General features: G+C 36.9%; 1 protein-coding gene across 5 annotated transcripts in view; it reads left to right on the plus strand.

The window, feature by feature from the left end:
* Positions 1 to 12,546, plus strand: part of MPP7 (MAGUK p55 scaffold protein 7) — a 158,658-nt gene that overhangs the window by 97,824 nt on the left and 48,288 nt on the right. The gene's annotated exons all lie outside the window — the stretch shown is intronic.

The raw sequence follows: 12,546 nt of genomic DNA on the forward strand, positions 1-12,546 counted from the left end.
AATATTTTATTTCCACAGTTATGCAGTTATATAAATTGGAATATAAAAGCAGAAGACTAAGGTTGAAGACATGCATACCAAATGTATTCTAAAAGGGAATTTAATTCTGTATTTTTATGGACTTGTCACAATCAAGTTAGCAAAGTCATCTTGTCTCTCAGTAGGCGCACACGGAACAAAAGCAGATGCTGGAGATACTCTGTCGCTTGGAGCAGAATCCCGGTGGTAGCCACTGTGAGAAAGGAGAGGTAGTAAATATGAAAGATGATCAAACTGAGATTGAAAGAGTTTGGGAAGCATTAGAAAAGGGATGAAACTGATAGAAGGAGAAGGGAACCCTAGCCATGTAGTTTGATGAAAGAGACTAAGATAGCAGAAGAGTTAAAATGAGCTCTTGGCAAGAATATCATGTGGGATCCTGGTAGGATAGACCTTTGTTTTCTTCAGCTTACAACTAGCTGAATTAACCTGTGTTATTATCTGGTTATTTGTTAGCAATGAAATTATCCAAAAATTTCAAGATTAATGCTAGCATTTCAATCTACTACACTTTTTATTTCATAGATGGGTTTAACAAATGGATGTTTTGTGTCCTTCCATGATTTAAACAAGACTGCATGTACTAGCCTCTGAGAAGAGGAGATGAGGTGCATATGTTGAGTGTGCTGTTGAGCATGCTATTGAGAACTGGCACACTGTTATATATAAAACCATAAGATCTGGGAAAACTGGGCTGAAGAAAATTCTTTGGATTCCATTTCTCAATTTAAAATAGTTCCTATGGACTTCACTTCAAATATCAAGGAAATTTCATTAGCAAGACTTAGATCTTAGCTCTGCGTACAATTCTAACTTACTGAATAGAGTGCACTGAAATTTTATTTTTCCATAAAGTAAATATCTATAACAGAAATACATGCTTTCTGCAGTTTTTAATGAAATGCCAAAACAGAAATAGCTCTTCAACAGCTTCTTTATTTATCCACAAACTTTGCTTTGCTTTAGAACTAGGAAAAATTACATATTTGTGCACTTTTTTTGTTGTTATTCAGGAAAATCTTTACAAATTTTTTAAGTCATGTGCAAATAATAATTTGAACCTTGAAGGTGAATATGCACAAGTAGTCAGTATGTTCTCCCTTCACAGCTGATTTTGCATCACCTGTGATACGGGGGAAAAAACTTTCAATAAGTAGCTGCATTTAAACTGAATAAGGAGTGAATTGAGTACATTCCGGTATTCCTAGATTTTTTTTCCAGCTGAGATATTTACAGAGAATTTTACAACTGAGTAGGAGATGTTTGTCTTGTTCCTCTACATTCTTATTCTTTGCTCCAAAATCTATACAGTTACTTTTATATATTAATATTAGTATTATTCTTATAAACACAGAAATCAATGTCCAACTAAGACAGGAAATAAGGATGAGCGTTGCTTTAGTTTTTATGTTCTGTATAATATTTTAAAGTTTTAAAATTCTGTTCCGCTTTTAATTAAGAAGCCTTCATGATTGCTGACTCTCAATTCCTTTTCTAACAAGCTGGAAAAGCTGTGTTCCTTTTGGGACAGAGCCATAGCACTAGAGCATAATTGTCATTTATTTTATAAAACATTTGAAATCTGAAAAACTAAAGCAATAAACTGTAGGATTTAACATTTTAGGCACTTACTTTGTTGGTGTGGCTGTAAACCAGGAAGACTATAGGAAGAATGGACTATCTTTAAGTTCCTTTTAACAATTTTATCCCAATTACATTTGCTTTGAGACAAACTTGAGATATATTATTCAGATCTTATTTGCTCTTAACTTTCTGCCTATAACAGCAATTGCATTCCTAATCCTTTACATATTAAAATAAGAGATTTATCATTTGAACTGTATCCCTATCAGGACAAATTTAGTGTTTTTTAAAAGTCATATAAAATGTGTGCTTTGCAGTCCTGGTGTGCTAAGCAGAACAATAATTATTTTAAAAGCCTATGCCACTGTGCTAAAAGTATTCTGAAGGATGATTATACCTCTTACGACCTGGAGGAAATTAAATTTCTTTAACCTCTTAAGAATGCCAGTGGTGGCTCTGCCTGCTTCAGCACAGTATTTTATCTGTGTTTATGGGCTCTGAAAGGATTGCCAGCCGCTAGTTTGAACCATAAAACGCGTACATAAACAAGGGCACAAGGCACAACTGTGCATGACTTCAGTGCATCATGGTGCAAGAGAATGTGAATTATTTGGAACACTTGCGGAACTGTACCTGTAGCTGTGCAGGGAACAAGCAGTGGACGTTCCTAAAGTATTTTTCTTGGCTTCTCTTTTATTACCCTAGAATGAGTAGAATTTTGGAAGTAACTTTAAGATAACTTGCAGAGGGAAGGGAAAAGCACTCTCATACGACAGGGAATGTTTTCAGATTAACTTGTCCATGGACAACTTCAATGTGCTGTTCAAAGAAAATATAGATTCTTTAAACTACGTTGTTTGGGATTTTTTAATTTGCTCTGAAATGGCAAAGATGCATACAGCAGAAAATTGTAAATAGGATTTACACTTGCTGTTTTACTTGCAATTCATTTGACATGTCTTTAAATTTATTCATGTCTTTTCATTTCACAGAACATAAACAATTTTCATTTGTAAACATTTTCCTCTCTTAAGTACCTCCTCAGCTTTCCTTCAGTATATAACCAGGAGTTAAACAAAACTAGAACTGCAGATAGTGAAACCAGAGCAGTTTATATTCTTCATGTAATTATTTCCTCCTTTTAGCTTGAAGCATACATTATTAGTTGTCCTACCCTGTTCTGGTTTTCTTATATTTAATGGGAAGTTCGTAAACTCTAGCCTTTATTTGATATCCAGCTGCTGACACCATCATCTGTGCCATTTGAGGCTTACTAGATTTGCATGGTGTCCTAATAGACTGTTCTGATCAAAGTGCTACTTGTTCTGTTAAAGGCTTAAAATGTTTATTTTTTTTATCAGGAGAGCCTCATAAAGCTGCCTTACAGTCACTGGCAAAATTGACAATATAGTTTACTATGCAGGAAAGAGCAGGCATTTTTCTACAGAACTTTATATATAAGGCACTCACAGAAAATTTTGGGCTATAATAATATAAAACAAAATCTGGTTTTGCTTTGAAAATTTTATGAAACATTTCTTAGAACATGTAATTAAAAAAAATCTTAATCTAAACTTTGTCCTCTTTCCTCTATTTCCTTTGTAACTGGAGCTCGTTGAGGATTTTCCATCAGGGCTTTTTTATTGCAAAACGTGGTTTCTGCAACATCAACATTTTCTGCTGGAAATTGTTGGGATTTGCCTAAAACAGTTCAGTTTTTGCATCTGGAAAAACCAAATACGAGTCTGAGGTCAGTTGACAGCTGAGCTATATTTGTGCTGTTAGCAGTATCTCGAGTGCTTAGATGATGTTGCAGCCCTGTTCCTTTAAGGTGTCTCCTCCTGAATGCACCACCGTTCCCTATTTTTGCTTGTGTCTTGGATATGTCCTGGGAGACTGTTCTCCTCCTCTTTATGAAGTATTTGTGCTGGCATATGGTAACACAGACTCCGATATCTGTTTAGGAAGCATACTTTTTCATGTTTTATAACTATTCACTCATCAGTGGTCTTCCAGGTTTGCTGGTAGGGCTGGTTACAGGAGTTGTGCTGTTTTTAAATTTTTTACTACATAATCTTGTTTAACTTAATTCGTATGGTGAACCTCTTGATAAGTACTTGATATGTCGGCAGAAAAGTTAGCTAATCCTCTTTTGCCAAATCAGAGGCCGTTAATTTGTAAATCTGCAAGAGCCAGTTTGATTTGGGATGGTATGCTGTGAAATATCAACAGCAAGAGAGAAATAGTTATTTTCCAAGTAATATATGCAAATTATCACAAAAGTAAACAAGGAACACTGCACTGATGGTTTGAAATCACTACTCGATGGACAGCCTGTAGATGTCCTGAGCATACCAGTCACGAAGCTGAGGGAGAGGGAGAGTAAACTAGTGCTATAAAGACTTTTATTAGGTCCTTTTGCTCAGTGTTTCCTGCCTTTTATTTGCCAAAGAGATAGTCAAAAAGAAAGAAGGCAGGGGAGGAGATTGAGGTGATTTTATGTACTTATCTTAAAATAAATGTCTCCATGGCTTGCTTGGATAGACAGATCAAAGGCTATTTTTCTGTGTTTTTTGAAGCTGAATCTAGTTCTTGTTGAGTCCTGGTGCATGTGTGCTGCAAGTTGAAATCTCCAGTTATTTTGAAGGAAGTAATTGCTATGGATTTCATGCAGAAATTAAGTGAAATTGCATGGTCAGTGTTATGCAAGTCAAAAAAAATGATTGCAGTACTCCGTTTTAGGCCTGTAACTGTGAATCAGTGAAAAAGTGGGTTATTCAACAGATTTTCTTTACTATTTCCAGCAGGTTGCCAGTTTGAGAAGCTCTCTTTCACACATATTGGCATCCTTGTCAGAGGAAAAATGGGATCTAAACTTGCAACTTTTCAGCTTGACTTCCTATTTCTATTTCCACTTATGCCCATAATTTTAAGGAGTTCTTTTTGTAGCAAACTTTTTTGGGTGGGAAGAGCTGCGAGAATATGTTGCTGTCTTTGTTTTAGAATGTTCTTAGTACTGTAACGGAAGAAGTAAAATGAAGATGTAATAGCAAAACAATTATTTTAAAAAACAGCAAGAAACACCTAGATTTTCACATCTGACAGCCAGAGAAAATCAGAAAGCAGTTGCAGCACACTCTTAATGTGGAAGGAGCTGACAGAGCATACATATAACAATATAAAACATATAATAAACATAGATATGTAACAACGTAAAGGAGATAGATCATACTGCGTACATGTATTTAAGTAACAATCATCATATTACCCTGGTCATGCTCTCAGGTCTGTTTCATGTGATAACTGAACTGACGTTAAAATAGGCAGCCCGTGTTGCAATCATCTTAGATGTGTAGAAATGCTAATACTCACTAGCAGCTAATGTAGATGATAAACAAAAGCAAAGCCAGGCAGGTTGGCTGGAAAAAATAAAAAGATTTGAAAAGCAAATCAAAGAAATTCTGTAGTTACATACACAGACTTTACACATGACATAACCGACATGAATCCATGTAAAAATTTATATGCATTTAACCATAGCATTCACATACAGCACATAAAGATTGGAAACAATACTAAAACTGGTAATTCAGGAGGAGGAAAAAGTCGCTATGGATAAAATCACCTCCCTTTCAAGTATTAATTCTATTCAGCTGATGAAAACGGAAAAAAATTGCATAGTATGAGGCAAGTAGTCCCTTTTGTCAATGAAAATTGGTAATCCTCTTTTTATGCTGCTTTTTCCTTCAGAGCTGCTTTTCCCTTGCAGTTGTCAGGCCATATTCTATCTGAACCGTCTGAGATTCAAGTCTCCTCTTTTCTAGTTCATTGCTGAATCTGTTCAGCAGTGGTCTACTATGGACTCCTAAATGTTGGGGGTTTTTTTCCTTTCTAGTTATTCCCGGGTTTCTAGACAGCATCAAGACTGTGCATCTCTTTCTGTGATTACATAGCTTGTAATTCTGTATGCAGCACAATATTTTGGAAATCCACCAGAATTTGTCAGCTTTTTGCCTATATCTGCTACCTTGTTGGCCTTTTTTAAAGAGTGTCGATATTTAAGAGGCAGGATTTGTTCTATTGCACCATGCTTATTTTAATATTTTGTAATTCTTCAGTGACAATTTTATTACGTACTTAAAGAAAATTTACTTACATATAACAATGAAGATCATACTCACTTTGCTTTTCAGTTTTCCAGAATGATTTCTGAGTTTATAGAAATAGTTCTTCTAGTCTTCAGTGTGGGAAAAGTGCAAAGCAGGCAGAACTACTTAAAAACTAAGCTGCTTAGATATTCCTGGTTAGGTGTTCGCATAGTATGAGTCCTGTACTCGTAGCTGAATTTAAGACCTCCTCTTCCCAAAAGAATATATGTTTTCATTTTTTGGAGGAATGAAATAGGTCCAGGTTCATTGAAGTTTACAGATCAGTAGATTTTTTTTTCTTTTTAAGACAGTAAGCATCAGGCTGTTGTCAAAGTAAAGGCTGGGCAGATTCTAAATGATATGGGTCCGGAAAGGTAACTGCAACTTCAGCTCTTAACTTTCGTAGATATTTTGGGGTTTTGGGGGGAGGCAGGGTCTTCAGGTGATTTAAGACCAAGAAAAGATGCGTGCTACTGCTGCAGACACTTAATACTGTCAGGATGCTACCACTTCTTCAAAATAGGAACTGATCAAGGATTGCCAAGATACTGGGAAGGTGCTCCTTTCTAGTTATTTTCCAGCCTGAGAATGATCTGCTTGTGCTCTTGGAAGGTGCTTAAAGTGCTTACAGCTTTAGCTAAATGAATCGCATTGTGAGTTTAAGAGATGCTTTGGTCAGATTCTTCACTGTTGGTTTAAAATCAGAGCTTATTCTGCCATGATAATAGCCATGTGTGAGTGGAAGAGGGAGAGGCCACAACCGAGGAAAACACAGGGCTGCCATCTGGAAGAATATTAACACCTTTCCCAGATGACATGGATGGGCTGTGTGTTTCTATGGACACTGAGAGCAGTCAGACGTTGGGAGTGTCTCCAGGGGCTCCAGGCAATGAGCAAAAGGAAGTAGGAGTCTGAAGATGCAGAAAGTGCACTTTGCTATTGGCTATTGCTGTCTGACTAACAGCTGCAGGTAAACCCATCAGTTCAGATTGGTGGATCTGAAATCAAGAAACTGCATTTTCAGGCAGGGAAATTACCCTTTTGTGAAAGGAAGTTCATATATTCAGGAATGAAGGTCCACCATAGTCAAGAGGAAGAAGTAATATATACTTAATATTGATCCAACCGAGATGTTACCATGCTAAAAACATTAATATGTGGTAGATACTAAAAACACAAAAACATACATGTATGGTATGTATTTTAAATACTTTGAATGACTACAGTGACCCAACTGCATCAAAGTCAGACAAGAAGAAAAAAGAAATGTAGCTGCTAATTGGACAAGCTTGAGGGCAACTGCGTCTGATGTGCAGATGCTAACCGTCCCAAGCAGGGAATGTTTTTTCTCTTTTGTACACACCTAACTGCTGTCATCTCACACAATAATTTCTGGGGAACTTATAGACAACATATAGAAAAAAATACAGTATTTGAAGGACAGAAAGAAGCAAATGAACTGGGTTTTTTTTTCCATAAATTATTACGTCCATTGGTTTTATGACCACAGGTTGAGAATCATGCTTTCAGTTTTCTTCCCATCATCATCAAGAGTTTTTTGCTTACATTTACTGAACAGTGTAAATGTTCTTCAGTAGACAAAGTAATACACGTCCATTTCTTCGAAGTTAACTGATTTCCTTAACATTACATACTGTGCATATTTAACTTGGGGATTATATTCAGAACAGAAAATCTTAGATTTCTGCTGGAACTTTGTATCTTCAGAAGGAATTTTACTCCTTTTCTGCTTGATAAATTGTTATTGTAACCTGCATGCTCGCTCACTGGTTTTACTTCCTACGAATTTTTAGCCTGTTGTTACACAGTTATCCTCCAGTCTCTTCAGCAGCACTTCCACTTTTTCGTGTCGTTTTATAGCTTGCCCCCACTCCTAGATTATACTTCAGGCTTTAGCCAAGCTGAGAAATTCAGCTCAGATGATTGTGCTTATCCTGAGATTATCTTGTGTTGAGAGATGCCTTTTTTTGCTTGCCCTCTTGTTGCTCACGCTTAACTGTGCTGACGTTGCACGTGGGTTGGGGTTGTGCTTACTTAGCGGGCAGTGTTGATGGGTAAGCGACTGCCACATGGTGCCCTTTCCTGAAGGCTGCTTTACCACCCATTGCCTGGAGAGTGGAGCTGGTGGAGTGGAATTCATACGCGCTTATTCTACATCAGTGTAAAGTCTGCCAAGATAGCACATCTGAAGACTAATTTTCCTGTAGAGGAAGAATGGCGGCTCTCTTTTTTTCTTTCCCTCTTACCTAAATTCTTATCTCCCTTTTCTCCTGTTAATTTTGTGCTGTTTACCAGTTGTTCTTAAGTGTATAGCTTCATTCTGAATACCTTCTATTTTTATTCCTTTCTTCTACAGACTGTTCTCAAATCCAATCACGTCACCACATGCGCCAAACTCCAGCACCTGTGTGCCTTCACCACGATGCTTCAGCTTTCTGCCGTTTGCACTCTGCTACTTGCTGAGTTCTTGCACACACTTGGCTTTCATCATTCTTAGGCTTCTCAGTCTATTTTGATGCCCTGCCAGCTTTTTTTTCCGTGGATTCAGTCTCCTCCCAGCGATTTGAGCTTTGTCTTTGCGCTTTTCTGCTTTGACACCTGTCCCTGGGTGACTTCACTCCCTTCGTTTTACCTATATGCAGGTTACTAATACATCAGTCTTTCCAGTGTTGAATAATTTTTTCCGCCTCCGTTTTCAGCCTGTCTGTCTGTATTTCTTCTGTAACCTTATCACAGAGGAAAACATAACATAGCTAAAGCTCTCCAGAATGAGAGCTCTGCCAGGTGGGTTGAGGGGCATGTTACTGTGGCTGCTGCTGCTGAAGTTACTTTTTTCCTCCTATGCAGCTAAGCTGCTCCAGCCTCAGTGGCGGTTACTATTACCATAGCAAAGCTGAGAGATCAGAAAATCTCTCATCTGATACAGCCCAAAGCTCACATTATCAATTTAAACCGCCGGCAAAGTAGCCTGTGGTAATGATCCAGCCTGGGGGCTGGTGCAGCACGGTCCCGGGCCGTCCTGTTCCCCCCTGCCGCCTCCGCTCGCGGGCAGCGGTGCGCACCACCGGCATGGCAACAAGCAGCTGCGCTGGCAGGGCTTTAAACTGCTGCAGCTGTTTGCTTTCATGGAGGTTAGTTGGAGTCCTTACAAATCTTATTTCTATAATCTTGACTATTAGTTATTTAATTTTTCTAATCTTGGTTTTCTGAGTGCTGTAAAGAGAGAGGGTTCTTTTGCTTCTTTGTCTGTTCTGTTTTGCTTTTTTATTTAATTGCTCTGTTTTCTCAAATGTTTCTCTAGAGTAGTAAATGTAAAATAGTTCTGAAAAGTCAAGCTTAAACATACTTTCTTTTTTTTTTTTTTTTTTACATAGTGAGAGAGTTTAAAAACTTACAAGGAGCTGTGATCCCAAGTCAGTGGCTACTTGAGGTTTTCTTTTTTCTCAAAATACAAATAGAAGCAAAAATAATACAAAATTTGTCATTGTTTTAGAGGAACAAAAATGTAGTGTAGTTAAATGATGCACGTTTATCAAAATATAGAAATGATTTCATTAATAACATTCTCAATTTAAATAAACATTTAACATTTCAGAACTAATTTAAGAATTTCAGATGTTTTTAGTGCCAGATTTTCTTTGTGTAAGTTGATAGTGCGAAATTTCAATTTATAAACTGTGAAATGATCAGTGATAGCTTTAATACAAAAAATACAGTACTAGTTATTAGACATTTCAGGGGCCTGATGAAAGTATTCGTTTCCAGCTAGATCGTGTCTAAGAATTTAGCTGAACATCAATATTTATATTTAAGTAGTGCAGGAGTTTGAATCATACCTTCTTTTAAGTTCTAAATATGGACCATGTTTACATTAGTGAATCATAAGCATAGACCTGAGAGCTGAAATAAAATCCTTTTCCCCCGAGGTGCTTAGATATTCCTGACCCTGCACTTGGATCATCTATGCGTAGTTCTGAGGAGCTGTGTGTTTGAAAACAAAAACAAGGAAACAAGAAGGTGACTGTACTTCTTGCAGTTTGCTGTGATAGGCAAAAGTTAGTATCCCAGAATACAAAACTGCTGTGAATCAGTGAATCACTTACATACGCAAAGAGAACATTGCTGCCTTTGCACAATTATCCTTTGGGAATCTTGTTTGTGATAGGTTTCTGTTTGATTTCTTGGCACTTGGTTTAGTTTGCCTTTAGAAAAATCTGAGACTTTCATATACAGTCTAGTCTGATACACAGCTATTCGGACTAACCACACATTAAATTAAACACACAGTACAAAGAAGCTGCTGAAGAAATGTGCCTTTAGTCTGTGAACATGATCATTTAGTCATGTGTTTGAAGTATATGAAAGTTCTCCTGAGGACAGGTTCTGATCATCCTTAGATGAATTCTTTAAGTAAAACCAAAATAACTTTTAAATTTTGCCTGCAGATTAATTATTGCCCCATATCTATGCCACTGACCTTATTTTAAGAGCGACTATAGTGGACAGGGAACAAGGTGTTCAAGGAAGCAGTGGGGAAAAGCAAGCTGCGTAAAGCAGCCTAGAGGCATTGTGGTGACAGAAGCTCTGCTGGGAACCTCACTGAGAAAACGCATGTCACTTCTGCCTTTGATACTCTTAACTAAAGCGTGCATCTTCACTGTTAGATAAAATAATCCCAGAGTTTGGGGAAAAGGTCTTACACTGAAAACTTCAGTATGCTGTGGTTTACTGTGTTTTGGGGGAGGAGGAGGGAAGGGGTTGATAAGTTCCAGTTGTTCTGAGTGAAGAAAGGCTTCGTGCATAACAGGCGTTGCTGGGCATGGGTTTGTAATGCTTGTGCTGCATGCTTCCTTTGCACGCCATGTCCAGGAGCCTGGGCTGGCAGTCGTAGCGGGGAAGTATCACACTGACACTGATGGCCTAACTCGGTTTAGTGTTGGACAGAACCTCTTTTGCGAGTTACACTGACAAGGGTATTTTCTTTTGAACATGTTCTAAGTTGTTGCCTTTTACTATGGAAATGGTACTTCAGATTATTTTCATCTGTTTTCTCTGTCTGCCTGATTGTTTTTAAACTGAAATGTAGAACCTCATTAAATTGAACCAGTCCATGAGCATGCCCGAGCTTTGTGTGGAAAAATACAATTGCAGAATACTAGTTTTAGATGTCTTAACTGTAAGTAGCTTAAAGTAAAAGCAAACAGTAATTTTATTTTAGCATTTCTTTGATATTTCACGTACATCTTTAGAGGACTGCGTGTGATCGCATGTGTTTTACCTATGTAATTCCTCATAATACGTTTCCAGCAAGAACCATAATTGTTAGTCTGAGGTTGTTAGCTCAGATTTAAAGTAAAACTACTCTTTGGTGGACGTGAGCTGGTAAGTTTTGATGGTAAATAGTATAAATTAGCAATAGTGTCTTGGCAAGGAAAAACTAGAATAGTTAGTTACAGGACTTTAAAACATTATCATCCAAATGTAAAATATACATAGCAATCAGTAAGACAATTGTAAATTCTCATGAAGCAGGCATGGTATTTCTTATACTGTTGAAGATCTGGCTTAAAAATTAACCCTCAGAATTTCAGGTTTACCATATACTCTTTGTCTCCTGCTTTTATTATGATAGCTTGTAGCACTTCTTGGAAATTGATTGCAGTTGTTCACTGTCTCCTCCATTCAGGGAAAAGAATCACAGAATAGCATCATGGAAGTGCCCCTTTTTAAAAAACATTTACATTATCTTTGACAACATACGACCTCTGACCAGTTGTATACTCTGTCTAATATTATCTGCCTTTTATTAAGTAGCAAATAAACTGTCATCAGAGAAATATGGCCCAATTGTGTTCTTCTTTATTTAAGGAGTTTCTTCTTGATCATTATAATAATTGCTATAATAGCTTCATTCTAACAATCATTGATGTAATACCTTCTGATATTATCCATGTCAAGAAGAGTGATATGTACTGCCTAATCCTAAACATCTCAGCATTTCACAAAGCACTTTTTTAAAAAAAATTTTTATGGTAAGGAAGGTTATCAATTTGCAAATTAATTTTGTTTTTCAGACTGTGGCTTTTTAAAATACTGGCAAAAACTTGTGCAATAATATCAAGTCAAAATGTGAAATATTCAAGAGCAGCTATTTGAAAACAGAAACAATTGAAAGCAATGGAAACAATTATAAGTTTGGTGGTTACTGTTATGCCAGTTATAACATATAGTTTCAACTCAAAAAGTAAATGCATTATATTTTCCACTAGTTTAAAAGGTATTACAAATAATGAAGACTTTTCAAAATAAAGGTCTTTAAGAGTTATATATCTAGAAAAAGCTGTGAATTTGGGATTATAGCTGAGTTTTTTTAGAGCATTGAGAGAATTAAGAGAATTAGCTTTCCAACTTCTTTTAACTTTCAAGATTCTTGAAATTCTGCAAATTCATAATTTATTTTGTATTTAAGACTGATCCCTTTTGTCAGGACAGAATTTTTCTTCTTTGAAAACTCTGTTATCCAATCCATGCATGAACTGGAGACACAATGAAGAAAGAAAGGAAGGAGGCAGGACATGTGACAGGTGGTCGATGAGCACCTCCTTAAGCCAAATAATTTCAGCAATATGTTCTTCAATCTCAGTCATGAATTGCATGATAAATTAGAAATTCCTAAAATAAATTGGAGCTGGTATGAAAGGGAGTTAGTGTGACAGGGATCCACTCACCAAGGAAGCTTGCAGAGTTCCTTTGG

This window comes from Dromaius novaehollandiae, chromosome 2 (genome assembly GCF_036370855.1).
Source record: "Dromaius novaehollandiae isolate bDroNov1 chromosome 2, bDroNov1.hap1, whole genome shotgun sequence".
NCBI lineage: Eukaryota > Metazoa > Chordata > Aves > Casuariiformes > Dromaiidae > Dromaius > Dromaius novaehollandiae.